Source organism: Mycteria americana, unplaced genomic scaffold (assembly GCF_035582795.1).
Source record: "Mycteria americana isolate JAX WOST 10 ecotype Jacksonville Zoo and Gardens unplaced genomic scaffold, USCA_MyAme_1.0 Scaffold_44, whole genome shotgun sequence".
NCBI lineage: Eukaryota > Metazoa > Chordata > Aves > Ciconiiformes > Ciconiidae > Mycteria > Mycteria americana.
The window spans coordinates 184,491-200,349 of NW_027445631.1; the positions used below are offsets into that span (position 1 = coordinate 184,491).

The window sequence follows — 15,859 nt, forward strand, 5'->3', positions numbered from 1 at the left end:
CGGATGGTGTCGCTTATGGATTCCCAATTTTGGACTAATTGCCAAACCACTGTATGCTGCTGTGAAAGGACCTGAGGGGGTTCTCGAATGGACAGCTGAATGTAGGAAGAGTTTTGATGAAATTAAAAGGAAACTCATGGAGGCTTCTGCTTTGGGACTCCCGAATTTGAGGAAGCCCTTCCAATTATATGTACATGAACCACAGCAAGTGGCATTAGGAGATTTGACACAAAAATTGGGGAGCTGGAAAAGACCGGTGGGATATTTTTCAAAGCATCTAATAGATGAGGTCAGTAAAGGTTGGCCCGCTTGTTTGAGGGCAGCAGCGGTGACTGCAACCTTAATTGAAGAATCTCAGAAATTGATGTTAGGCCAATCGATTACTGTGTTTGTACCTCATGCTGTGTCTTCTCTCCTTGAACATGAAGGGCATCATTGGATCTCCCCAAGCAGGTTAGCTAAATATCAAGCGGTGCTGCTGGAACAAGATGCTGTTGTAATCTCCCTGACCTCTGCTCTAAATCCTGCAACTCTGCTCCCGCTTTCCGAATCCGGTGAATTGCATCATGACTGCTTAACCACCATCGAACAAGTGTATTCTAGTAGGCCTGACCTGCGAGACGAACCCCTACCAAATGCAGAACTGGAGTTATTTACTGATGGAAGCAGCTTTATGTTGGAAGGAAGATGGAAAGCTGGATATGCAGTGGTAACACATACTCAGGCCTTAGAAGCTAAATCTTTGCCTAGTAATACATCTGCTCAAAAGGCAGAATTGGTTGCACTAACACGAGCTTTGGAGCTTAGTCAGGGAAAAAGAGTCAATATTTACACAGATTCTAAGTATGCATTTGGAGTAGTGCATGCACATGGGGCAATTTGGAAAGAAAGAGGACTATGAAGTTCCCACGGGACTCCGATCAAATATAGAACTGAAATAATGGAGCTCTTACAGGCAGTCCTTCAACCAAAGGAGATTGCTATAATGCATTGTAAAGCGCATCAGAAGGGAAACAGTGAAATCACAAAGGGAAACCGAACAGCAGACCAGTTAGCAAAAGCAGCAGCATTACAGAAATCAATAAATTAAATGGAAGGATGATGGCTAAACAAAACATTACAAAGTTTTGGATTCTCCCTAATTGGATGGTTGGCAAGTTTACTTCAAACGATGATTATAATTGTAATCATCATGATAATCATCTGTATTGTTGTTAGTTGTGCCTTAAAATGTGTTAGACGACTAATTGTACAAGTTACTACTGGAAATAATATACTATTAATGAGAAATAATAATGAGACATATGAGGACTATGAAGAAAAGTCTCATTGTCTCAAAGGGGGGAATTGTAGTCTAACAGGAGCTGGTGGAAGGCCAGGGCTTACATAAAGCTGATAAGGGGGATTCAGACTGGAACATGGAACGTCTAAACAAGAATTACTGTCCTTGGGAGTAAAGCACATCCTGGAGAAATATGTAAGCTAATTAAGATGTTTTGGGAACAATCTGAAACTGCTAGTAAATATTTACTACTAGTAAATAACTGTTAATTTGAAAGCTTGGTGTCCTGTCTTGGGACAGGCACCCATATCTGCGCAAATATGCAATAAAATACCTCTGCTCTGCGTGTATATTGGCATTTTGCACACCAGGTAAACGAACCCCGATTTTTGGGACAACATTTTGGCGACCCAGATGGGACTGCGCTGACAGCCTTGCCCGGTTCGTCTTGCCGTACCCGACGCGGGGAAGAGAACTGAGTGGACTCCAGTGCGTACTGACCTGTTGATCGGGGACTCCATCAGCTCCTCTCCTGCAGTCGGGCGGTAAGCGACACAACGGTGCAACGCTATTGGAAAAGAGGTATTTTCTGATCAAGGGAAAAAGGAAAAGTCCTTTTGGGAAGTAGCCTGCATCTGGGGACATTTTGTCCCATTTGGGCTCTGCGTAAGGCGCATCAGAGAGAGATACGCAGCAGTATCATACTGTTTCTACACTGTTTTAATGGTGGGAGACGTTCCCCATTCTGTTCTGGGTCTGTGATTAGTGTAGGAAACGTCGGATTAGGCTTTTTCGGTACCAATATGGGTAGTGCTACTTCTCAGGAGACTCCCCCTTGTTCTCCCTTAGGATGCATCCTGAAAAATTGGAATAAGTTTGGAGGGGACCCCATGACAAAAGATAAATTAAAACGATATTGTAATCAATGGTGGCCACAATATCAATTGAATGATGGTGAAAAACGGCCTGAAAATGGATCTATTAAGTACAGTACTATATTACAATTAATGTTATTCTATCAAAGGACTGAAAAATGGGATGAAATACCTTATGTAGATTTGTCCTTTGCCGTAAGAAACAATTGGGAAGTTAGAAAAAATTGTGGACTTGTGGATTCTAAATATCAAAATGGTGTCTTTTTGGTCAAGAAAAAGAATAGCAATTCTTGTTGTACAAGCTGTAAAACAAAAAGGAATGGTACAGAGGAAAAAGATGAGGATGTTCAGTTGTTAGTTGCGCCTCGTAAAACTGTAATGATGACTCAGAATCCTAATTGGGGTGACATTCAAGCTCTTTTGGAATATTTGTTTACTACAGAGGTGTCGTGGTTTAGCCCCAGTCGGCAACTAAGAACCACACAGCCGCTTGCTCACCCTCCCCCGTGGTGGGATGGAGGAGAGAATCGGAAGAGCAAAAGAAAACTCGTGGGTTGAGAAAAGAACAGTTTAATAATTGGGAAAAAGAAAAACAAAAAATAATAATAGTAATAATAATAATAAATTGTAATGAAAAGGAAAACAACGAGAGAGAGAGAGAGAGAGAGAGAGGAACAAAACCCAGGGGAAAAAAAAAAACAAGTGATGCAACCGCTGACCACCCGCCGACGATGCCCAGCCAGTCCCCGAGCAGCGATTGCTACCCCCCGGCCAACTCCCCCCAGTTTCTATACTGAGCATGACATCATATGGTATGGAATAGCCCTTAGGTCAGTTTGGGTCAGCTGTCCTGGCTGTGCCCCCTCCCAACTTCTTGTGCACCTGGCAGAGCAGGGGAAGCTGAGAAGTCCTTGACCAGTGTAAACACCACTTAGCAACAGCCAAAACATCAGCGTGATATCAACATTATTCTCATACTAAAATCCAAAGCACAGCACTATACCAGCTACTAGGAAGAAAATTAACCCTATCCCAGATGAAACCAGGACAAGAGGAAAGAAGAACAGTTGTAGAAAAGGCTAAAGAAGGAGTAACTCAGGAACATGTAGGAGTGCCTAACATAGATACCTATCTCCCAAGGGGGGATCCCGGGTGGGATCCAAACACTGGTGGAGGGTTACAGAGAATAAAAGAATACAAAAAATGTATTCTATATGGAATCCGGCATGGAATCCAGAAACCACAGAATTGGGCAAAACTGTATGAAATATGACAGGGAGATAAAGAACCCCCATCGCTCTTTTATGAAAAATTATGTGAAGCAGCTCAGAAGTGGACTAATTTGGACCCTGAGGGTGAGAATAATTCTAGACTTCTTAATGTGTTGTCCATTGGTCAGGCAGCACCCGACATTAGAAAGAAATTACAGAAAGTGGATGGTGCCGATGGTATGACAATATCTCAGTTGTTATCAATTGCTTACAAAGTTTATGATAACCGGGATGAAATAGAGGAAAAGGAAAAACAAAAGAAATCAAAATTGCAAGCTTCCTTGTTGGCCGCCTTGTCAGAAGGACAAGGAAGAGGCAGAGGAAGAGGCAGAGGAAATTTTAGAGGAGGATTCCGAGGTAGAGGAGGAAATCGTGGAAATACTGGGGAAAGTCATAGTAATATTCCTTTAGGAATGAATCACTGTGCATATTGTAAACAAGAGGGTCATTGGAAAAAGGATTGCCCACACCTTTCGAATAATCAGGAAAGAGGAACAGAGGCAGCTGCTGAGGTATTGGCAGAGATAGGATTGGACTGAAGGGGGCCGGAGGAATTTATTACAGTTTCCCCAGCCGACCCTCTGGGTTCAGTAAAGCTGGGGAATGAAACAATAGATTTTTTTAATAGATAGTGGAGCAACTCACTCGGTACTTACTGATTGTAAAGGACCTTTAAGTAAAATTGAGACTAGTGTAATTGGTGCCACCAGGAAAAAGACTCTAAGGTCATTCTTACAACCAATGGAGTGTACTATTGGAAATGCTACAGTAACTCATTCATTTCTCCCCTTGCCATTGTTGGGGCGAGACTTGCTATGCAAATTAAATGCACAAATAACTTTTTCTGAAAATTTGGTACAGCTACACATTCCCCCAGAAAATGCCTGGAAAGCACAAATGTGTCTGCTGACTCAAGGCGAAAAGGATGAAAATGCAGACATTCCCGAAGAAGTATTGAATGCAGTGATACCACTGGTATGGGCATCAGGGAAACCGGGACGAGCAAAAAGCATTACCCCAATCAAAACGGAGTTGAAATCTGGAGCCCAACCAGTAAGAAAGAAGCAATATCCTATCAGATTAGAGGCACGGAAAGGACTGGAACCACTCATTAACTCCTTTTTAGAATATGGGCTGTTACGGGAGTGTCAATCGGAATTGAATACTCCCATTTTGCCGGTAAGAAAGCCTAATTCTCAAGAATATAAGTAAGCCTAATTCTCAAGAATATAGGTAATTTCCCGCAAGAATACAGGACTTGTGGGAAATTAATGCTCGAACAGTCGATGTCCACCCTGTGGTGCCAAAACCTGTATGCTTTACTTGCTTCCATCCCTGAAAATAATATGTATTTTACAGTTCTAGATTTAAAAGATGCTTTCTTTTGCATTCCGGTGGATGAACAGAGTCAGCTCATCTTTGCTTTCGAATGGGAAAGCCCGACCACAGGACGAAAGACTCAGCTATGTTGGACTGTACTACCACAGGGATTCAAAAATAGCCCAACGTTATTTGGTAATGTATTGGCAAAAGAATTGGAACAATGGCAATGTAATAATGGACACATAACCTTGTTGCAATATGTTGATGATTTATTAATTGGCTCAAGCAATGACAGTGCATGTTTTGAAGCTACAATTAGTTTGCTGAACTTTTTAGGACTTGCAGGATATCGTGTCTCCAAAAAAAAAAGGCGCAAATAGCAAAAGATAGAGTTCGATACCTGGGATTTGAAATCATGCAGGGACAGAGGAAATTGAGCGCAGAGCAGAAGGAGGCAATTTGTAGAATTGCTGTACCTACGTCAAAAAAACCAACTGAGAGGATTCTTGGGTATGGCTGGATGGTGTCGGTTGTGGATTCCTAATTTTGGACTGATCGCTAAACCACCATATGCTGCCATCAAGGGTCCGGAGGGACTATTTGAATGGACTGCTGAGTGTCGAAAGGGTTTTGATGAAATCAAGAAAAGACTTATGGAAGCTCCTGCATTAGGACTTCCAAATTTAGAAAACCCCTTTCAGCTGTATGTGCATGAGAGGCAACAGGTGGCTTTAGGAGTCCTAACTCAAATGTTGGGAAGCTGGAAGAGACCTGTGGGGTATTTCTCTAAACAATTAGATGAAGTCAGTAAAGGATGGCCTGCTTGTCTGAGAGCTGTTGCTACAGCAGTGATCTTAATTGAAGAGGCCAGGAAACTGACCTTGGGACAACCCATGACCGTGTTTGTACCCCATGCTGTGATCTCTCTCCTAGAAAACAAGGGACACCATTGGATTTCTCCTAGCAGACTGGCTAAATACCAGGCTGTTTTGCTGGAGCAGGATGATGTTACCCTTTCAATATCTGCCACTTTAAATCCTGTGACTTTGCTGCCAATCTCAGAATAAGAGGAATTGCAACATGATTGTCTGACAACAATCGAACAAGTTTGTTCCAGCCGACTGGATTTACAGGATACTCCTCTTTCTGATTTTGATTTATGAAATTGTTACGAGCTGTTTTACAGCCAAAGAAAGTTGCAATAATTCATTGCAGGGCACACCAAAAAGGGAACAGTGATATAATCAGGGGAAATCGGAAAGCAGATACAGCTGCAAAAGAAGCAGCCCTGAAAAGGTCGAATGTGGAAGGAGCTTTAATCCCAGGATGTCATCTAGATCTAACTCCACCACAATACACTGAAAAGGAAGATCAATTAGCCGAACAGTTGGATTGTATTAAAAATGAACAGGGATGGTGGATGACACCTTTAAAACAACTTCTAATCCCCGAAAGGACAATGAAATTTGTATTAAAGAAATTACACCAAGAAATGCATATGGGCTCTGACGCATTGGTCCTTACTGCAAAAAAATATGTTATAGGACCAAAAATACAAAGTATTGCAGACATAGTGTTAAAAAAATGTCCAATGTGTTGTGCTAACAATCCAAAGGTGGAAAAGAAAACAACAGGAGGAAATGTAAAACGAGGAATAATGCCCGGGGAATACTGGCAAATAGATTTTTCAGAGTAACCTAGATGTAACCAGTCTAAATATTTGTTAGTCCTGGTAGATACTTTTTCTGGTTGGCCTGGAGCTTTCCCCTGTCGCACCAATAAGGCAAGAGAGGTAATTAAAGTAATGTTAAAAGACATAATTCCTAGATTTGGTATTCCAGAAGGAATATCTTCCGACAATGGACCTCAGGCAAATTTCAAAATTATGTCAGGAAGCTCACCTCAAATGGGTAGAAGTCTCTGGCCCTATTGAGAGTTAGGGTAACCCCAAGAATCAGAGAAAGAATAAGCCCCTTTAAGATAATGTATGGAAAACCATATCCTACTAATGCACTCACAATAAAAAAGGATCAAATGTACATTAAAGGACAGGAAACAGTTAAAGAGTATTTAATTTCTCTTTCGCAGATCTTATCTTTGTTACATAGGTATTTAAATCAGAGGACACCTTTGCCTTTGGATACCCCTGTCCATCCTTTTCAGATGGGAGACCTTGTCTACATTCAAACTTGGAAAGATGAGCCACTAAAGGAACAGTGGAAAGGACCATATGCTGTGTTATTGCAAACTTACACTGCAGTAAAAGTGGACTCTTGGATCCATTATACGAGAGTCAAGAATGCACCATCTCTGGAGTAGAAACAATGGACTTCTAGAGAAACAGGAACTTTAAAATTAACACTTTCTCGTACTTAATGAATTGCACTTGGGATCTTAGAAAGCAGTATCAAGATACAGAGTATATAAAAGGAGTCTTAGCAGTGGTTATAATAATACTTTTTGGTTTACTGGTTATGGTGATTTATATTCAGAAAAATTATAGCACATTGTGTGTGAATAGGCCCAAACATGACAAAATTAAAACGGGAATAATAATAGTTTGTGTCATGTTTGGATGCTTAAAAGGTCTAATCACTAAACAAATACCTCAATCTTATGTGTTAGTCTTACAAAATGGAGGTGAGACTTGTCGAAAAATTGGATTTCGATAAGTCTCAAAGGGGGGAATTGTTGTAATAATCAAATGTAGGTATACAATTCACATAAAGATTGATGCTGCTATAGAAATCCACTGTAGAGCCCTACCCTATCTCCATAGGAACTTAGACAATGTCCCTTTGTCTGATAAGCAGGATGTGGCTGTCGAAAGCAGAAGTGTAACTGATGTATTACTAGCCCAGTTAGTAAACCATGAAGAACCGCTTGGATCTGCCAAAAAGGTAGGAAACGAGGGGAAAGGTAATTCCGGCAGGGGGAGATTGTGACCACCGACTCACGGACCACCTACCCCAATTATACCACCGACTCAAATGATGAAGTTGAAGAACAACAACTAAGCGTGCGTACTAATTTACATGGTAGGTGAAGAGATTTTAACCAATCATTTAACAGAAGAATACTGCATGTGTATTAGGAAGTTGAATATTTTAATGCTTTGTGTGTATAAATAACTGTTAATTTGAAAGCTGTGTGCTGTCTTGGGACAGGCATCCATATCTGCGCAAATATGCAATAAAATACCTCTGCTCTGTGTGTATATCGGCATTTTGCACACCGGGTAAATGAACCCTGATTTTTGGGACAACATGACTACACCAGTGGACAAGGGAAGAGCAACGGATGTCGTCTATCTGGACTTCTGTAAGGCCTTTGACATGGTCCCCCACAACATCCTTCTCTCTAAATTGGAGAGATATGGATTTGATGGGTGGACTGTTTGGTGGATAAGGAATTGCTTGGATGGTTGCATCCAGAGGGTAGTGGTCAGCGGCTCACTGTCCAGATGGAGATCGGTGACAAGTGGTGTCCCTCAGGGGTCCATATTGGGACCAGTCCTGTTTAATATCTTCATCAATGACATAGACAGTGGGATTGAGTGCACCCTCAGCAAGTTTGCAGATGACACCAAGCTGAGTGGTGCAGTTGACATGCCTGAGGGATGGGATGCCATCCAGAGGGACCTTGACAGGCTGGAGACGTGGGCCTGTGCGAACCTCATGAGGTTCAACAAGGCCAAGGGCAAGGTCCTGCACCTGGGTCGGGGCAACCCCTGGTATCCATACAGGCTGGGGGATGAATGGATTGAGGGCAGTCCTGCAGAGAAGGACTTGGGGATACTGGTGGACGAAAAGCTGGACATGAGCCAACAATGTGTGCTCGCAGCCCAGAAGGCCAACCGTATCCTGGGCTGCATCAAAAGAAGCGTGGCCAGCAGGTCGAGGGAGGTGATTCTGCCCCTCTACTCTGCTCTGGTGAGACCCCCCCACCTGGAGTACTGCCTCCAGCTCTGGGGTCCCCAGTACAAGAAAGACATGGACCTGTTGGAGCGGGTCCAGAGGAGGGCCACGAAAATGATCAGAGGGCTGGAACACCTCTGCTATGAAGAAAGGCTGAGAGAGTTGGGGTTGTTCAGCCTGGAGAAGAGAAGGCTGCGGGGAGACCTTATAGCAGCCTTCCAGTACTTAAAGGGGGCTTATAAGAAAGATGGGGACAGACTTTTTAGCAGGGCCTGTTGCGATAGGACAGGGGGTAATGGTTTTAAACTAAAAGAGGGGAGATTTAGGCTAGAAATAAGGAAGAAATTTTTTACGATGAGGGTGGTGAAACACTGGAACAGGTTGCCCAGAGAGGTGGTAGATGCCCATCCCTGGAAGCATTCAAGGTCAGGTTGGATGGGGCTCTGAGCAACCTGATCTAGTTGAAGATGCCCCTGCCCATTGCAGGGGGGGTTGGACTAGATGACCGTTAAAGGTCCCTTCCAACCCAAACTATTCTATGATTCTATGAATGGTGAATAGGTGATTTCATGTGATAGACTAGTCTGGGCAATAGGGTATTGAGCCCCCTGTTTGTCATGTTTGTTTATTTTATTTCATGAGCTCATTAAGAAATACAGTTTAAATCACAGAGTATGTTGTCCTGTAAATTTGAGAGATCTGAACAGACCATGACACTGTGCCTACATACTACCAGCACTCAATATTTAACCTGCATGTCAAGAAGCAGCAAAGGCCAGCTCATCCCTAAGGGATGGGAAGCTGAGAGCAATAACACAGCTGGCAGGGTAGGGGCCTCACCAGCCAGGGCCCAGTCCCATAGTCCATGAATGAAACAAGCAGGAAAAGACAGGGAATAGCAACCAGGAGTCCAAAACATCAGGCAAATCCATGGTGATGAGGCAGGTCCAAGGTCAAGCCAAAAGTGGGAATCAGGGTCAAGTCCAGTGATCGCCAAGCAAGTCCATATTGACAAGGCAGGTCTGAGGTTAACCCATGAAATTGGTCTGAAGATCAGGGTCTAGATCAACGGTATCCACAGCTAGGTACAGACATGGCTACAAATAAGTTAATTACAATATAATTCAAACAGAGAGTGAAGGCCCAGGCCTGAACTTAAAAGGGGTTCCCCAAGGCCATGGGCAGAGGGAGTGGGTGGAGGTCCCAGGTGAGGACCATGACAGCTGGTTAGGGCCATTAAGGCTTATTATTGCCCTAAGGGCCCTGATAAGACACTGGGAACAGCTGGAATGCCCTGTAGGACTTCTTTTTCAGTGTATTATCATAGCTGATGTAAGGCTTTTTTTTTATTGTATGTGCTGAAAGATGGGGCTGGAGTTCAGTGTCTTTATCTCTTAGCTTTAAGGCAGGGGGGAAGAGGGCCTGCTGCTCTCACCCCATCTACCTTGCCTCCCCTCTGTGAAGTTCAGTTGCAGGCTGAAGCAGAGCTTGCTGTGAGCCAGGTGGTCCTGGGGCACAGGGCCTTCCATAGGGTGGAAGTCCAAAAAGTCCATAGTCTGTCCAAAGTGTAGCTGGGAGAAGCAAGTGTAGCGCTGCTGCTGCAATGGGAATATCTGCATTGGTGTTCTTCAGGCTGGGAGTTGTGGTACTGCTGCTTAAGCTCTTGGTATAGTAGCAGCCTGTTACTTTCCAGAACTACTTTTCTTACTGTCTTTACTGCAACCGTTTACTGCCTGAGTAGGAATCTGAGATGGAGAGCGTGCATCTGACCAGCGCAGGTTCAGATCCTACCAACTATGCCAGCTGTTAGAGGAAAATATATCATGCCAGAGCCAATAGCCTGAGAAAGGCGAGGCTGCTGCTACTCCATGTCCTCAGGTCCAACTAGTAGCAAGGCTGAAGATGTGTTCCCAGCAGGCACACAGCGCACAGATACACTACATATATACATATGTATATACATGGCTGGCCACGCAAATCACAGACAGACAATCAGAGCACCCACATGAACATAGACAGCACCAACGACTGAGCAGGATGGAGGTCCGCTAGTGAGTATATATATATATATATATCTTTCTCCATATGTACAAGATGGATCCCTCCAGCAGCTAGGCTCAGACACTTGGTCTGCCCAGTAGCTCATCCCTGGATCCCAGCCTCCCCAGTTGCTGGCACCTGGACATACGAGCCCCTGAGGCCACAGCCCAGCTCCAGTTGCTGGTACAGACCGTTGCGTACACACACACACACAACTGGCCAGGCCTTTCCAGGTTCCTATAGCCAATCCTCCTGTGCTCTCGCCCTTAGAGATACACAGGCACTCTCACACCCAGAGCTGGCCCTAAGAGACCCACTCACCTCCTTGCTCCCAGGCCACTCCCAACTATTAATTGGCTAGTCCATCTTGATTTTTGCTAGCGATCATACTCTCTTGCACATCCACACCCACTCCAGTTTTTGGCACCACAGACGCATGGGCCCTCCTGTAACCAGATGTAACCAAAGTGATTAGTTTGTTCTTTTGTAACTAAGCAACACAGAGATAGGAGCGGGGTAGACAATACTTTAATGTTGTGTTTGTACACCTATGGCTATGGATATGCTACTGTGCCCAAAGACAATAGGACGAGGAGTAGTACGGACATGCTGCTATGCTCCCAGTACAGCCCCAGCCCATCCTGACAACGAGTCGAGGGTGGTTAGAAAAATTGGTTTGTGTTAAGGGTGCCAATCATTGTTAGGGACCATGCACCATGAAGAAGGGAAGCAGGTTACATAAGCAAGGTGATATTGCGCATGTCCATAAGAAGGGGTCAACTAAAGGACACACCTGTAGGACCACCAAGGACCACCAGAGACCCCCATGGAAGCCCCTCGGAGCTCAAGGACGCATGCGTAATGACCATGCAAATATGATAATGAGTTCTGGGAAATAGAATGAATATGCGTGATCATTCCGGGAAATTTGATGCATATGTATGTAATCGGATAATATAAGCTTTGGTTGATGCAACCTGCGGTATGCACGCTAGGTGGAACGATCCCCCGTGCATCTGGCGCCGTAATAAAGAATGCCTGCTTCTTAATGCTACATTGGTGTTAAGGAGTTTGATTCCCGATTTCAGTGACACTCCTAGCTGTGGTCTAACTCCAGTTGCTGGCACTCATACCCCCATACACACACATACACTCAAAATAGAGTGCCCCTCACCCAGGAAAAGTGTTAGAAAGGTATTAAATAAGAAGATAGGACAGACTGCACTGATCAGTCCCCTTTATCCCCTTACCCCTCTATTTTCCCACACTTGATCCTTCCCAAATCGCCTTTGGTTCTTCCCCATAACATGCCATAATAAGTTCTGTGCAATCCTGAACCGCTTTTCCCCTGCATCCCACCCTCTTAGTCTGAAAGGTGATCTGGAGATCTGCTCCCAATGACTCCTCCTGATGGGTTTCATGCCTGGACAATGGGCTGCTGGGACAGCCCTGGGAGGGGCCTGGACAAGGTGTTAGTTCCTCTGGAGTCCTTGATTTGGGTTCCTGCCTGCCATTGTGTGCCCCTGTGCTCCTCTGGGCTTGTGCAGATGGGCCTTTGATGGGCTGATGGCCACCCTGTGATGGGCCTGGGAGTAGCCTGGCAGAGTATTATTTGGGCTCCCCCTCCTGCTGCTATCTCTCTGAGCTCCTTTGTGGGTGTGCAGACCAACTTTAACCACATAACCTAACACCCATCAGAACAAAGCCTTTCCAGAGCTCAACATGAGTTTCCTCCATGGCTGGGCCAGCACAGTTTCTACCCTGTGTTTGTGTTACTCTGATTTGCTATATGACCTGTGCTGACACATTGGTTGGAGTAGTGCTGCTTCTGAATTGTCTAGCTTTGGCTGGAGGAAAGAATTTAGGGCCTGGAGTGGGACAGGTGAATTGTTCCAAGAGTTCTGCAGGAGTGGAAGTAAGGGCAGGAATGGAGACATTAATCCCATAACACAATGCATTCTGAGGATTGGCCAGGTTTCAAATCTGGCAGTTGATGGTGAAAGGTCTTGAGGGCAAGACTTAGGAGGAGCAGCTGAGGTCACTTGGCTTGTTCAGCTTGGAGAAGAGAAGGCTGAGGGGTGACCTCATCACAGCCTACAACTTCCTCAAGGGGGGCAGTGGAGGGGAAGGTGCTGATCTCCTCTCTCTGGTGACCAGTGATAGGACACGAGGAAATGGAATGAAGCTGCGTGAGGGGAAGTTCAGATTGGACATTAGGAAAAGGTTCTTCACTGAGAGGGTGGTCAGTCACTGGAACAGGCTCCCCAGGGAAGTGGTCACGGTGATGTAAGGGCCATAGAGGCCTTATGAAACAAGACACTTTTTGTATAAACAACACGTGCCTTGCTAACGACTGTGCCCTTGAAGAAAAACTAAGGGACTGATAAAAGGGGAATATGCAGGCCTCGTTAATCACTAACCTTTGAAGAAGAAACTAAGACGAGGAACTTCAAGGACTGATAAAGAAAACATCTTGTTATAAGGGAGATTGCCAGGCTGGGAGGATACGGCACTACATGAAGTCAACAAGATTTACAGAAACTAGGGGAAAGGTAAAGACGGCAGGGGGAGATCACGACCACCGACTCAATTAAGGACCAAAGAAAGCTACCCCCCCCACTTCCTGCAAGCATGCGCAGAATATTAAAGTAGCACTGTAGCTTTAAGTTGAAACAAGAGAAATGTAGACCAATAGAAAACTGCTTTGTGTAATTACTTATGCATATGTATAACTAGACCGTATAAATATTGTACCTGCATGACCAAACTTTGTGCTAGCTTTGTGGAATGACCACCTAGCACTCATCTCTGCGCAGACATGAAATAAAATACCTCTGCCCTGTGTGTATATTGGCGTCTCGCACACTGGGTAAATGACCTCACGCTTGTGGGTTAACAACGGCTCCAAGCCTGTCAGAGTTCAAGGAGCGTCTGGACGACACTCTTAGTCATATGGTTTTGTGAGAGACTGAAAGAGTTAATGTCTCAAACATTGTGGCGATTTGAGGCGCTATTTGCATGGCGACAGCAGGTCTGCGAGCATGGGGTGGGGGAGAGCAAGAGCGGGATGTGGAGAGCGCGTCGGAGGATGCGCGGTTCCAGGTTCTGCCAAACCTGACCATGTATGGACAGCGGTCACACAGAGTTTATCTGAGGAAGGGGCTTGCAACCGCCCCAGAGACCCCTCACAACCACCCCCCTCCCCCAGCGCCTGCGCAGAAGATTGAGAACTTTCTAGAACAAGAACCATGTAAGTCCTGAAGGGGCGTACCTGGAGGCGGGGATTAGCCAATAAAAGGCTTGGCCCCCCCCAGGGAAGCGCGCGCACGCCCACCACTGGAGGATTGCCACGTCTGTCATCGTCATCGCGGGATCCAAGGGAGGTGATACTTTTTCTTTCTCTTTCCTCCTCTCTTCTCCTTTCCTTTTCTTGCTTCTCTTCTCTTTTCCTCTGCTTTTCCAATATATATATGCAAGTTTGGGATCGGGAAGCCCGGAAAATAGCTCCATTGCCAAATCGCCTTTGTTCGTTCGTTAAACTCGTCAGGTCGCTAAGTTTGTCCGTTTGTGGAATTCGCCAGTTAATAAAGTTGCTGGCCAGCCTGTTCCTCTGGGTCATTGTCGTGACTCTGCCGACCACGCGGCTCTGCCGAGCAGAGATCGGCTTTTGTCGGTACTCAAACAGTCGGGGAATCGAAAAGATTCACCCCTCTCGCAACCCACCGAGTGGGACGAGACAGGTTTAGTGTTAGGTAGTCCTGCGAGGAGCAGGGAGTTGGACTCAATGATCCCTATGGGTCCCTTCCAACTTGAGATACTCTATTGTTCTATGATCCCTTTGTACCCAGAAAAGCTTTGTTTGTCAGGCTCTAACCAGCTCTAAATAACAGTATGGGCTTTTATTTTCTGCTTGGAGCAAAGGTGAATGTACAACACTCAAAACTATTAAATGTGAATAAGCTATTTACACAGTGAAGATTGAGCCCATTGATGCCTAAAAAGTGAGGACGAGGAGCCATATCACTTTACAATTTCATGCCCCCCAAAAAGTAGGGCAGTAATTTTGGGAAATCATCACGGGAAACTGGATTTTAGAAGCTTAATCAGAAATAGTTTTTTGTTTCTTGACTGTAAAACAGTCTCTTGCATATTCTTTTGCTCAGGCTATCTAAACTTACCCAAGCTTAGTAAGGGACTTCACAAAAATGCTTGTGGCTTCCTGAGAACACTGCAGATTAATGGCTTGCCTGTTTAATAAAGTAAACAAAAGACAACTTCTAGTGGGGCTAGGTGTTTAAAGAAGAATGGAAATCCTCTGTTTTTGGAGACACTGATCCTGATGACTGGAAGGTTCTGCATAAAAATTGAACAAGAGTAGCAAATGGGGAAACCATACAATACTTTCTCAAAGTTGGTGTCCTTGGACTGTAGGAGTGTTGCTGCATTCAGAGAACATGTGAAAGAAGATGAACTGTCCTTAGACCCAGCTGATTCTGTTCTACTTCTGGACACAGTTCCAGAACCTTGAAAATACCATGTTGCTCTCACCCATAGCCAGCAGATTGCTTCCACTGTCCCAGTAAGAGAATGAACGCAGCACATTCCCCAAGGGCAATTGCTAAAGGGATAGATTCCCCATTCAGGCTCTTGACATCACTTTTATCTCTACGTGACAGATGCTCTGGGATTTTCTGGCTAATGTAGAGTTGTATTTTCTCCTTGAGTGACCAACACTGACAGGAACAATGCAAGATTTCTTGGCTTCTTCCATAAACCACCTAGATAAAGCTCCCTCCAAAGTCATACATAACCCCATATGTGCATGCTGCAACTTGAGGGGCTTATGACAACCCTGCAGCATGAAGGGAACAGCCTTCTCCTCCACCTGAACATGAAAGCACTTCATTTCCAGAAGAAACACAGGAAAGCAACATTTCTAGCATGGTTGGGCATAGACGTAGGAGAGCAGTTCACAAAGGAGGGCAGGTGCTTCCAAAGGAGTAGGAACTTCAAGGCGCCTGATGCTGCTGGGAAAGGAAAGCTACAAGAGGTTTTTACATCTAGCAAGCTCTAGCAGTCTCTAAAGAGCTCTGTCAGCTATTCCCGATCACAGAATGGTTGAGGTTGGAAGGGACCTCTGGAGGCCATCTG

At 44.8% G+C, this 15,859-nt stretch overlaps 1 long non-coding RNA gene across 1 annotated transcript; it reads left to right on the forward strand.

Annotated features, from left to right (window-relative positions):
• The first annotated feature begins 1,791 nt into the window (after positions 1–1,791).
• Positions 1,792–6,889, forward strand: LOC142403837 (uncharacterized). Its single transcript, XR_012773702.1, has 3 exons — positions 1,792–1,827; positions 4,835–4,943; positions 6,840–6,889. It is a non-coding gene; the product is annotated as an uncharacterized LOC142403837 (long non-coding RNA).
• The last annotated feature ends 8,970 nt before the right edge of the window (positions 6,890–15,859 follow it).